Source organism: Neolamprologus multifasciatus, chromosome 2, assembly GCF_963576455.1.
Source record: "Neolamprologus multifasciatus chromosome 2, fNeoMul1.2, whole genome shotgun sequence".
Classification (NCBI taxonomy): Eukaryota; Metazoa; Chordata; class Actinopteri; order Cichliformes; family Cichlidae; genus Neolamprologus; species Neolamprologus multifasciatus.
The window spans coordinates 8,207,656-8,221,441 of record NC_140440.1 but is presented as its reverse complement, the minus strand read 5'-3'; positions in this window follow the sequence as shown (position 1 = coordinate 8,221,441).

The following is a 13,786-nucleotide window of genomic DNA, read 5'->3' as shown; positions in this document are numbered from 1 at the left end:
GGAAGACAAGGGGGGCAAGACACATTGAGTTTGCCCAGTCAGGCAGAACGATCGACAGGAAGCCAGGCAGGAAGGAAGACGAGTCTCTACCCATGAAATGCCATTGTTTATGTGATGTGACTTGAAGCAGCCAAAAGTGACTGATGGTGGGCTCCTCTGCTGCTCTGGCCCACTTCGTAGTGGCTCTAAACACTCAGCCTGCGGATGGGAAATACAAAAAAGGAGCTTCATGTTTTTATTTTTTCAAATGCTGCAAAAAGTCTTTTATTTTCCCCTTGGTAAACCTACCACACTGAGTTGACCCAACAGAATATAGAAGTACTTCTGATTGCACAGGTGAATGTGTATGTACAGTTTGGCTTCACAGTGTGTTGCATGAGAATAATGAGAATTATGTGTGTCCTATAAAGAAATAATGAAGAAAAAAAATCCTGTAAAAGCCAGTAAGGCTAAAATATGAAATCTCAAATTCAAAGCATATGCCTTCTGAAATGTTTTAAACTTTGGAACTAAATTTTGCAGCATTGCTTGACCCACTAATGACCCCAGCTGTTTTACTAAGTAGGCCATTGGCAGCATGAAGACCACCACTACAAGTCCAGTTATTATTAAAAATTTTTAAACCAGGATTTGAATGAAATCGTTTTCTTTCATTTGAGAAATATGAAAAGTCAAACCTATCATCTAAAAAGATTCAAACTTTTCTTGTTTTGGTTAATATTTTGTATTTATATGCATTACTCGAACTTCTCTACTCCCTGATCTATTCGTCCAAAACACAGCACAGTCAGGCCCTTTGCACCTTTTACCAAATCGAATAGCTTCTTCTTCAAAAAGTGACGCTCCATTGGTTTACATAGATCAAAAACAGCATCACGTGTATTTGAAAACAGGAAGAACTACAAATGTAAACATTTTATTCTACAATCAGTTTGTAAAGTGACTGAAAGACCACTTGTTTTCTGTGGAGATTAGTGCTGAAGGACATTAACCTGAAATTGCTTCACAAGGTTATTTCACTGGGAGTAGTGGTTTTCATCTATCAACAGCCAACCTCATTGGGATTCTTTGTTTTCCCAGTGATGTCTTTAAGCTTGTAACAGTTTCACCTGTTGATGATTTCAAAATGGAAAAGAAATGGACTCCAGATAGTTAATCCTTCCAGTTATTTCCAGCTTTCAAGATCTCAGAGACAGCTTGAAGAATGACTGCACCTGCGGTACTGCAAGACGTTTAAGAAAGTTGCACTCAGTCGTGTACAACAACAAACAAACCAATACAAACTTTTGTTACTGTTTAACAGAAGACATGCAAATATTGTATGTTTACAGGGGTGAGGAAGTTCACCTAGGCCTTCACCTGGACTGTGACAAGAGGATGAACTCTCCTGGTTTCCATCTGCTCACCAATCCACCTTGGGAATGTTCTTTTGGCTCCATCAGTGCTTGGCCTCATCCTGCCTGACTGAAGATCAGCCAGATAATGTTATCTCCTGACCAATCAGATGCCTGGATCCCTACCTCATCCCACAGGTAGGCTTTCCAACAGATGAGCCTGTAGAAAGAGCACTGCTTTTATTAAGAGCCAACCAATAGGAGAGTCGAGATGTGATCCAGCATTAAAACCGGGCCAACCTGTGTTTTGTGGTGTTTGCTGAGGTAATGCTGTGTGGGGATAGCATGTCAGTGTGCATACAGCTCAGTTTTCTTTTCAGTGCTCTGGCTGTGCATTTTGATTATACCAGTGCTGTTCTGAATTTGTTTACAGAGCTGTATCTGCTCTGAAATATCTGCTTTTGTAGGTTCTATTATCTAATCTAAATTGCGTTTGAATTACAGCTCAAAAGATACTATAATTTCATTATTACATTAGCTTTTTTTGGGATAGGGCCCAAAATCAGCAGCTGAATCCAAAGAATTTCCTGTAATTACGTGTAAGCAACCGCTCAAAACACGCAGATCATTATTAAAAAGCACGTCTGATTTTGTATTAGCAACATTGTTGATTTTAGCTGGTTTTCCAGTCTCTTCTTCTGAGCTTTGCTTTTGATAGTGTGTTGTATCTTGAGAGTTTGAGAAAGATTCACTTTGTCTTGCTTGTTTGAATGTTCTTTCCCCCCTTGCTTTGTCCAGTATTGTGCAGCCTCTCCATCTGGCACCCAAGCAGTATAACACATCATAAAAAGTATTTGCTAATAATATTTCACCCAGGTCACTCTTGCGAAACACTAACCATTGCAGTTTGCTGTAAAGTTTTGGACTCTACTCTTTGGAACTGCAGTGAGAACCTCCCTCCCTCCTCTGTACTACCTCCATTACCTTTCTTGTCCTCCTCCTCCTACCTCTGTGTTCAGTGGGGACCAAACAGACTGCTTGTGTTTGTTTCCCCTCTGGTCTTTCCTGATTACGCGACCAGGCAAATTCCGGTTGGCTCTAATCTCGCTGTTAGACAGCCACTGCATTAACTACAAAACCCATTTGACACACATGCTTCCACTTTTCCGTTTGTTGCCTCCCCCTGAAGTCTGCTTAATTCGTACAATTTCGCCTTCATTAGGTTGCATTTCAAGCTGCGGGGCACAGGTAATGCGAAGCATTTCCCCCTTCAAATTGTAGGCCCAAGCTTTGGTTGCTAGGAAGTGGAAGAGCCTCAATTGCAGCCATTTCCTCGCCAGTGTACCGAAAGGTCCTATTACAGCGTTTAGGTCAGGGCAATTGGTGTCATTACAGGCAGCCAACTTCCCTCCACCAAAGTAATGAATTAGTCCAAGCTATTTGGTCTGTATGATTGCAGTTGCCAGGGGAGATGAGTATGAAGTGGGGGGATAATTATGGCATGTATCCCTGAGCGGATGTGTGCCGGTGTGGGCCAACCACGAGGGCGGTTTCCACACTTGTGTAATGGCTTAATGTAGCTGCTGACAGGCAGCTGAGCAACATGGAAAGGTGCTACTGTGCTCTGCTTGTGGACTGTGACTGACATGCCAAACCATGCCAGCCTGTTTTAAACCCGCGGATCATTTACTTTAAATGACTCAGCGCACCATCCAAGAGTCATTTCTGCTCAAAAATGTTCATAAGGGATGAATAAAGTTAAGTGGCTGTAATTGTTTACAGAACTTTTTTTTAAAGGTAATTTGTATGGTAATAGAGGGTAACTCTATATTATCAGTTGAGTATAAATTGTGCTCAAACTTAATTAAGAGCTTCAGGTCTTTACAAGCTGTTGAGACAGGCAAGGAAACCATTAACTCTTGGAACACTGATAAATTACCTCCACAATAAAACAATAGTGAACTTTGATTGCATGGGCCATTCATAAAAAAGCAGTGAAAACAATAACCGGGAGGCGCTATTTCATTTTACACGGGCAATTCTGAAGGGGAGGAGGAAAGCATAAGTGCTAAATATTTATTGTATGCACCAAGGTTTTTGTAATACTTAAAAATAAAGAAAAATATCACATGAAAAATAAGCTTTAAGAAATTCGTTTAAAAAAAATAGAAGGGCTGAAATGCAGGTTTTTGCAGCTCAAAGTGGAATAGCAAGTGCCATGCACGGGAGGTGGGTGGAGGGGTGGTTTGGGGGCGGGTGGGGTGTGGCGGGGGGGCCTTGTTTTCTCAATGGGAAGTCGAGCGCTGCAATAGGAACCCTGCCAAAAAAAGGCTTCACCAGACAAAGAGACCGGTAGGAAATAATGCTGGTCGAGGCTTGTTGGGCCATCTATGGGCTTCTTTCCAAGCCGCTGTAACCAGCTATAAGTCTTTTATGGGGACACCTCTGAACAGGGGGCCCCACCAAGGACAGGAACTTTTACATTTCTGCTTGAATGAGACCTCAGCCAGGGGCTGAGTTCAAAGTGCACTTTCTAGTCATTTGATTTAACTACTGTGTATTCGATAGGCCGGCAGTGAGGCACATGACCTGAGGTTATACTCTCTGATTTTCAGTCCTTTTTTAAGAGTCCAGTCTGGTGGAGGGGGGAATGGAACAAAGTATTGTAAAATGTGATAGTGTTTGTACACACACACACACACACACACACACACGCACATTTAATTTCTGGCTCTCAACCATTCCCTCTGATTTCCCTCTCCATCCTGCAGATCATATCTCATGTCAGCAAAAACAGAAAATGTGCAGCCTGATTATTTCTCAATACAAACACTGTGTGTCTGCTTCATCCATACGGCCGTCGTCGTGTAACTCACAAAGTTTCCCTTTACTAATCGTGAAAATAAAAAAAAATCTTGCTTTTCACAAACACTGTTGTTTTTGCACTGCAACAACAACAAGGTAATTTTTTAAAAGACACTTTGTTTTATTTATAATTTTTCTTTAAATGCTACTCCCACTTTTAGCTACAGATAGATAATGCCTTTGCAGAAAAGTCCAAACGTATCCACAGAACCCCTTGAATCCAACCCGACTCTTTTTACACAGACTCTTCGTATCACAAGCCCACCATGGTTTTGATCAACAGATGAAAGAAATTCAGATTTGCTTATAAAAAAAAAGCTTAATGCTACAGCATAGTTACTGTAGTTTTCCTCTGTGGAACGGGCCATTTGCAAAAGCAGCTATGTATCTCGCAAGCGATCAACACTAAGCCAAACTTTCTTCCTGTCTCTGCTGGTAAGCCACTGTTGGTGGTATCCTGCCAAATGGCACCAAAGCAATGGAGTCTGCACAACGCCACCTGGTGGTCCTTGACTGGTTTTAGGATTTGGCCAGAACTGTGTCATCATCAACACCCATTCAGCTTTAATGAATAGTTTTCTACTGAAGACAAAAAAAAAATCCTGGAAACTTTCTGACATGTTTAAAAAGTTTTCTTTCTGTTGATTATGATAAAAATACAGTTATTATAAATAAGTATATTTTTTAATCATACACTTATCTGCCTATTTATTCGGTACACCTGTAAAATGTGCTCCTAATGTAATACAATAGCTCTGCAATAAATGAAAAGTTTTTTTAATTAAGTTTTTGCTGATCTATTTTTACTATTGTGTAGTTGAGGTGTTCCCATGTTTAATCCACCCCATCAATATGCACGAATGCAGCACTTATCCATGGGGCACTGGTGCTGTAGTTCTTATTACAATTATCCAAATCCAAATCCTATTTTTTCTTATTTTTGTCTTACTGGTCTGGTATGTACAATCATTACTAATAATCTAAAATAATCTGAACATAAAATCACTGGACTCTTCTGGTGCTAAAAGCACATTTGGACCAATTCTAGTTATCATAAGACCCTCCCATCCTCTGCTCCAAATACACTGAATCAAAATTAATTATTCAAGTCAAGCTTGACTTTGTGTCTTCCTAATTGCAGCCTGTCTTGTGAAGGTTAAGCCATAATTCAGTGTGCGACGGAGAATTTCTCTTTCCACCTTTAGAAAAGTGCATGAGGTTAGTTTGACAGCTTGATGGATGGCATTTTCTGTACACACTGGTTGTGGAATAAGATGATTTCATGTGGTTGTGAGGCCATGTTGTTATTGTTGCTTTGGAGTGCTGCAGCAATTAGTACAGTCACCCATTACATTCACTATATGATAGGGCTGCAGAGTGTCTAAGTGGGTGTGTGCATGTGAAAAAGAGTATGTGAGTGTTTCTAGACGTGAATGTCAAACCTCACAGGACATAATTTTAAAACCGCACTTGTAGTTTCACAAGTGTACTTTGGCGAATGTTATAAATGACAAGTGAAATATGCGCTTAAGCATTGCCAGTAAACAATTCGGAGCTGTTCAGTGGGGGAAACGACAGAGAACCCAGTGAGTTATTGGATTTCATTTTGGTGCATGAAATTAAGGATTACAAGTATCTACTCCCACAATCAATCAAAGCAAAAGAGGATTAGTCCAGTTCAGCTCTTTCAAAAAAAAAAATGTCATCACCATGAGGGACACACATTGCCAAGTTGTTGTTGCCAGTGAAATGGCAAGGATTATTTTATTCAGAAAGAAAGACTTACCGGGAAGCTTTTAGAAAGCATCTGATCTGAATGATGATGTGACATAAATGTTGTTTCATGTTGGCTAGGATCGCAAGGACCATCTGTGCATAAATGTGTGACCCATACCAAGCCTAATACTTTGTCCTTCAGTATATCGGGGTTCTGCCACTTGTCTAGACTATACTAGCCTCATGACTTCAGGCCCTGCTGATCTATCTTGTGGGTCCAACACTCTATGGGAAAAATACTGGATGATATACAGATGGTCTCCAAAGTCCATCAATGAGAATATGAGGACCCCAGAATTTGATTTGGTAATTGCCTGAGTTTTTCTTGCAAGATCAGCAAGTCAATTCTGACACTTATTCTAAAAAATATCAAAATAAAGGGGAGCTTGGTTTAAGGAAAAACTGAAAAAGAAAACTTGGTACAGCATTAATGGTGCTAAGATGGTGACTCCTAATGATTTTAGGTTTTTAGAATATAAACAGTAGCTCATAACTTTGAGTCGATTATCACGTTGCCATGTTGATAAGCTAAGCTAAAATGGCAAGCCTGGAAAGCATTGTGCCTAATTAGTTGGATTGGAATGTGTAGTTACTGTAAGCATGTTGACTAAAACAACTGCAGTTAGAATCATATTTGGAAGCTTTTGTTTCACTTTTCTTTCATTAGCTGATTAGTTTTATTTTCCCTTTCCTTTTATTTTTCCATTCTGTTGCTGTTTGGTTATTTTTACTAACTAAAACACACAGGTTTTAGTTTAGGAAAAGCCTAATATGTGTTTTTTGACCCCAAACATTAACCCTGCATGTGCACATGTGACATTTCTTGATAGTTTTGTGTCACGGCACCAATGCCAAAGCAATACCTTGTGTGTATCCTTGAAATATCAGCTGCAGCTTTGACAACATCAACACTATATGAAAGATTCCTGTCAGGTGTTGTTATTTACACTGAAGCACCAATATATTATACTGCTGTTGGTATTCTCAAAAGCCCAGACTGGTTAATTAAAAAATGGAGGGATTTTTAAGAGAAGTATGCATTAAACCATTTCACGATGTGGCAAAACACACATAAAACTGCAACGCAATTTGATATGTTGGTCAGATTCCAATTTCTGCTGAATGCTTCTTTGATCATTTATTCACGCCTTACTATTTGAGGCATTCTGTTGAATAAGATGTGTCTGACAGTCATACCTACTCTTTTCATGTGTCATGTCAGTCAAGCTTGTGATATTTTTCCACCAGGATGCTCATCTTTCCCCCAACTATAATTAAGGCGCTAGTCACACTAGCCTAGAGACTGGTTAGCAACTGCCTGGCAATCATCCATCATTATGGAAAAATGAATATTCCCTGAATAGTTGCGAGTAATACCTGGACACCGTTAAAGCTCCACTCATGCGGGCCTAGAAACCATTCAGTGATGCCTTGATAACCAATGGTTGTTAGGAATAAACTTGTATTCTCCAGCCAGATTTGAGTGGTTGCTTGAGGTTGGGGAAATTGGTTGCTAAGCGGTATAGGGTGCATAAATTTATGGTTTGTGTTGCACTTTTTAAATTTCACTTCCGCTTGATGGTCAGTTAGTAAGTGTTTGTAGATAAGTCTGTGTCTTCCATGCAAACCAAAGATGACCACACCCATTTTCTTGTGACCAAAGCAATCACAAGGAACTTTTTTATGAAGTATCCTCTTTGCAAACAGTTTCACAGAGTGACAGTCAGCCATTCCAAGTAATCACTTGCCACTGAGGAAAAACTCATTTTCAGGGGTCGCTAACCCGTCCTAGCCATGTTTGACCAAACTAAGGTAAACTAGTTTGGTTGTCTGAGCAGGTGGTATAGCTACCTTGTTTTGTTTACTGTACAGTGATGAATTTCATCATTTAGCTATGAGGACTTGGTAATATATGAAGAATAGAAAGATTATTTAGAAATATAAGATTAACAAATAATCGAGTGAACTATTCTTCTGATCCAACTTGTTCTTCTTCCTCTCCTTCTTCATTCCATGGCCCTTGCACCACTCCACCTATCCTTTAGTTATCTGACACTGCAGGAGACGCCAGGCATTCAGGGCATTCTTTGTCCGTGGAGAAAGAAGGAGGGAGACAGCGAGTGAGGCAGCGAGGGGGTGGGGTGCAGGAGGAAAGACAATGCGAGAGGTTCCACTCTGTTCGGTTTCAATAAAAGCCCCCTCCCAACACTTTCCACACACACACACTTCACAAGCACCTCCTGGCTCAAGGAAGGGGTGGACTTGAGGGCAGTGAGGCAGTGTGGAGTTAAAGGAAAGGCGGGGGAAAGAAAGAAAATGCACCCCACTACCAACTCCACTACCACCCGCCCCTTTTCAGTGTTTAGTGGGATGCCAGCATGTCCCGAGCCCCGTTTTTCCCACAGGGAGAGAGGAGGAAAAACACTGCTCCTCACAGACCCCACCTCCCTTCTCTGTATTTGACTTTGGCATCAGAAGCCATGTGGTTTTTGTATTTTATTGTTATCCTCACCTGTTCTGCCTCATATTTGACCTTCTCCTTGTATTATGTCTTTTGCTGCTTTGAATTAATTCTTCTAGTTTATTATTGTACATTTGTAGTTTTGGCTGTGATTCCTTTTGGATGAAATTGTACCACCGATTAAGATTTTCACATTTAATCTCTCAGGTGTGGCCACATTTGGCTTAACATTTATAAAGGTGGTTTAGATAATTGATTATACTGTTGGCTAGTTTACAACTAGAATTTAGAATTTACTTTGGATGAGTTAAAGTTGTTATTAACAAAAGAATTTATGGTCAAGACTAAATTTTTCTATAAACCAAATTCCCAAAAAATTAAAATTAAAAATAAGGTGATTGTGTCAAATGTAAATAAAAGCAAAATGCAATGACTTACAGATCTCATAAACCCATATTTTATTCACAACAGAAAATAGAAAACATCTTAAATTTTTTTTCTTCTTTTAACAACAGCCACTAAAGGCCTGGGAATGGAAGAGAACACCTTTTGGGAGCAGGATATAGCACATCTTTTTAATCTGCTATAAGATCCTAGCGTCTCAACAGTCTTGGGTCTTCTTTGTTGTATTTTCTGTTTCATGATGCTCCAAATGTTTTCAATTGCTGCCTGTTCCCTCTTCTACTTTGAAGCCATACTGTGGGAATAGTTTCAGCATGTGTCTAAAATATGCATGCCCTTTCCTGAGAAAACACATCGTGTGGATGGGAGCATATGTTATCTAAAACCTAAACACCCAAGACCTAAACCTGTCTATACTTTTCAGCACTGATGGTGCCTTGGCAGAGATGCAAACTGTACAATGTACATGTACAGTGACAATAAAGGGCTATTCTATTCTATTTTATTCTATTCTATTCTATTCAAAGATACTAATGAGCCCCTTTATCATCGGAGATGCAAGCATTTAATTGAGGACTGATAAGCTGGATGGGCCTTATTTTCTTCAGTCTAGAGGATATGGTGTCAGTATTTTCCAATAAAGAATTTCAAACATTGATTTTTCTGACCACAGAACAGTTTTCCACTTTGCCTCAGTCTGTTTTAAATGAGACTTGAAGACCCAGAGAAGATGGCAGCATTTCTGGATCATGTTCAAATATAGCTTCTTTTTTGCAGGTAGAGCTTTACTCTGGATTTGTGGATGGCACTGGGAACTGTTTTTGCAGAAAGTGGTTTCTGAATGGGGGTAAAGGGTGATTTCCATGACAGAAATATATGAGTTTCTTTCTTTATTGAATGCCTGAAGATCATGGACATTGCCTTGTCTCTTGCAGACAGAGATCTCTCTAGAAGTCAGGGCTCTGGCTGGGACTCACAGAGTTGTCCCTAGTCCACTTCTGTGTTGGCTTCGCTGTGTGCTTAGGGTCATCATTCAGTCTGACCCAGTCTGAGGTCCTGAGCACTGTGAAACAGTTTTTCATTGAAGACATCTCTTTACTTTGCTCCATTCAGTTTCCCTTCAGCCCTCACCAGTTTCCCAGTTCCTGCTGCTAAAAAAAACCCTCACAGCATGATGCTGCCACCACCATGTTTCACTGTTATAATGCTATGGGCAGTTAATAGGCAGTCCCTGGGTTCTTTCAGACATAACATTTAAAACTGCCCAGATTGGTTGAGGGTTGCAGTGACTGACTTTCTGGAACTTAGTCTCATCTTCAAACAGGATTTCTCAAGCTCATTTTGGTTAATTGGGTTCCTGGTCATTATAGTGATTTTTCCCAATCCTGTCACTGAGCTCTGGAGCAGTTTACATGACCTCATTGCTTGTTTTTTTCCCTCTGATGTCCATTACCTGCTGTGAGGCCTTTTATCGAGAGGTCTTTGTCTTTCTAAGTCATGTCCAGTCAATTAAATGACTACTTTTGTCACTACTGGATTTTAATCAAGGTATAGAGACTTCTCATAAATGTGATGTTTCAGTTTTTTCACTAAAAAATCCTAAAATTCTCTCATTTGTCATTATAGGGTAATGGGTGTAGATTAATGCGATAAAAACACATGTAAACAATACTTTCTGAAGCCACTGTATAGGTATTACATACCTTAGCTTTCAAGACTATGTCACAACTGCATAGCACATATTTAAATATAATGAAACTGAGGCCTCTACAACTCTACAACCACCACAGACATACAACATAATCATTATTTTGCTTTTGCAGATTTTCATAATCTTGGAAGAATTATTGATGAAATACCACATTTGGTAGGTTCAAGTCAGTTTGCCGTCTCTCCTCCCTGTTAGCCATAATAGTTAGCTGATCAGTTTGTTCCTGAATAAAATACTGTATAACAACAGCAATCTGATGGATTAAGATGAAATTTATGTGATCCAAGTGCTCGCTGAGTCATCAAGCAGCAAATAAAAATCACATGTAGGGCATCCTTCCAGTATTGTGTCTCAATATGAAACGCTCCACGAACCGCAGTCTACCACGGATGTTTACTTCATGTAGCCACTGGTCACATGTGTGGAGATTTTGAACTTCCTGTCATTTGAACACAATTACTTTATTTAATTTGCTTGTACAAATTCCAAAAACACTATGAAGCTTTGAGGAAACAGTCCAAGAGTGTTTAGTGTTGTTCACATTTGTATAAACAGTGTGTGTGCACATCTTTTTGTGTGTGTTTTAACATCGTCTATAAGTAAAGTGACCAGCCTGCGCAGTAGAGGATTTTTTTCTCTAGATGCATTTTACTGTGTGAGTGAAAGAAGCATTCCTATTTTTCTGATCATAGGTGTTTTGGAGGCTTTTATACTTTTGATGATTAACAAAAGCTGGGTAACTTTACAATGGAAAGTCCTACTAATGATATGGCGGCCGTTGGTTGTTTATGTGGTTCCCAGACTGAGGTAATGCAATTTGTCTCTATATGTTAAATTGAGCAGACTTGGAGGCAGATGCCTATTCTTATTATATTGAAACCAGAACAGAAACTTTAAGTCTGGGATGGGAAAATGAAGGAGCCAGCTGCAGTTCAACATGACAAAAAGCTCAACTTGAATGTAAAAATAAAATAATTCCACTCCAAATAGTCTTTTAAAGACATAGTATCGACAGTAATCTTAAATGTAAGTGACGTCAGTCAACCTCAGCTTCAGCTGGGATCTTCTGTGTTACTTTGTGGTCTAAAAATTACAGTCGTGGCCGGAAACACACAGTTTTATTTTTTATCTGACCTATATATTAACATTCTTCCACAACTGCCAGACGAAATGCTAAGACTGCATTTCACGAATATCACCGACTCTGTGACAAGCTCATATATCTGCAAAATGTATATTGCTTAGAACACAAACAAGAAAAAGTGTGTTTACTCTGCTTCACAGTTAGATTTTCTTGAGGCAGCACAAACACAAAAGGTATTAAACTCCAACACACCCCAAACTACGTCAGCCATCATGCCACCTACTGTGGCTTGGACCAAAAACCCACCAAAGAGTCAAAAAGGCATCTACTTTCAATTGCAAGGCGATTGCACAGGTTGCCTGGTGGGAGGAAACCTGTCTCCAAACAACCACAGACTGACTTGGACTGACTGACATTGCTGGCAGATGGATCGGAAGGTTTGCAAATAATTGCTGTCTAATTTCTAAATATAGACAGATGTTGCAATCATTCTGAGCTAGATTGCAGTAATGAGTGCAACTCATCTGTCCTGTCTCTTTGCAACATGAGACTCCACTCAGCTGGTTGCCAACTGGTTATATTTCTATATAAAAGCAAGGTTACCAAGTGCAATGTCATTTTGCACTCAAATCACCATCAAACAGGTGCAACATCACTATTTGTGGAGGAATCTCTCAATGTCTGTTTAAGGTCTGTGACTCAAATCGGAATATAAGACCCTGGTGTCTATTTGTGTGTAGATGGCAACAGATGTGCTATTTTTGGTGATTCATCACAGTCAGTCTCTGTGTTTTTAAAGATTGCATATAATTTTCAACTTGACCCAGTTCAATCTCAAACTGATAGCAGACTAACTCCTTCTTATTGCCATTTTATCATCATCTTGAACGACCATTTCAAAGGCAACAGTATCACAAGTTCAAATGCTTGCAATACGTTTGGCTCTGCCGTCGTCTCTAATCACTGTTTTCCCTCCTGTGACTGTAGGAGTCTAACAAATAGCTCTATTAGTCACTAAGTTCTTCCTGTGATTGTTGCATATATAACACTATAAAAAAGAACTAGAAGGATATGTGTTGTATTTTACTTTGTGTCTATATTTATAAAGGAATCCAAAGAAATGGATTTTGCACTGCTGTCTGTCCTTTGCTGCTGTAACACATTTCATCATGTAGAGTTCAAAGAGCATAACTACTATGGCCTGAATACTTAAGTCATGTATAATTAGCTACAGATTAGATTTCAGTTACTTGTTAGTGGGCAGCTTTCACTGAAATAAAACTCAAAGTGCAGAAAGTGAATGTCTTAAAAGAATTGTGTAATGTTTGACACTTTACACTTTGTTAAATCATGCAACTTTCTGAAATATGCAAACACTAGCTCCTTCTGCTTCTTTCTTTCAAGTGTGGTTCTGTGTGCATTGGCCGCTCACAATGTAAAATATATTTCAATGCTGTATATTTGAAGATGTGTACTACTGTACGTACTGTAAGTGTGCGTATTTGTGCAAGTGAGGGAGAGGGATAGTGGTTCGCGAGGGCTGTAGATAATAATAATGTTACAGGAGGAGGATTGTGGTCTGCATTCTGGAACAGTTTATTAGGGGGAAGTCTGCAATTACATATTTTCTGGGTAAACATTAACTAGCTCTGTATCGCAGTCCTTCACAACAACAGCCGCTTGGACTCTAATGCTTAAGCCTTGAGTATATATTTGAAAGGGTTCACTTTTACTGGAACAGTTACCACCACAGTGGTATATTGAGCACAGCAGTTTAGTAAAGTATTAATTTAATCTCCCAGTGGAGGATAGTTTGACAGTACTGGAGGTTTAGCCCACAAAAAACTCAGATTACAGCTCTTTTGGTTTAAGGACACCATACATTAAAATCTTGTTGAAAAAACTGCATTGCAGCTGTTTCTGGAAGGTTTTTTCCCCCCCGTTCTGTACATTACCATTTAAGTTATTTAAAATCAGTGTTATTCTTTAACACAGAAGTCTCCTGGATGCACTGTTATTATATTTAATACAGCTATTAATAATATTATGCCAAGTTGCTATTAATAAGTCAGTGTTTTTTGTTGGTTGGGTATGGTGGCTGTCCACAGTTGCTATGCTGAAGATAGCTAGAGAAATGAATCTTTAGCTAGCAA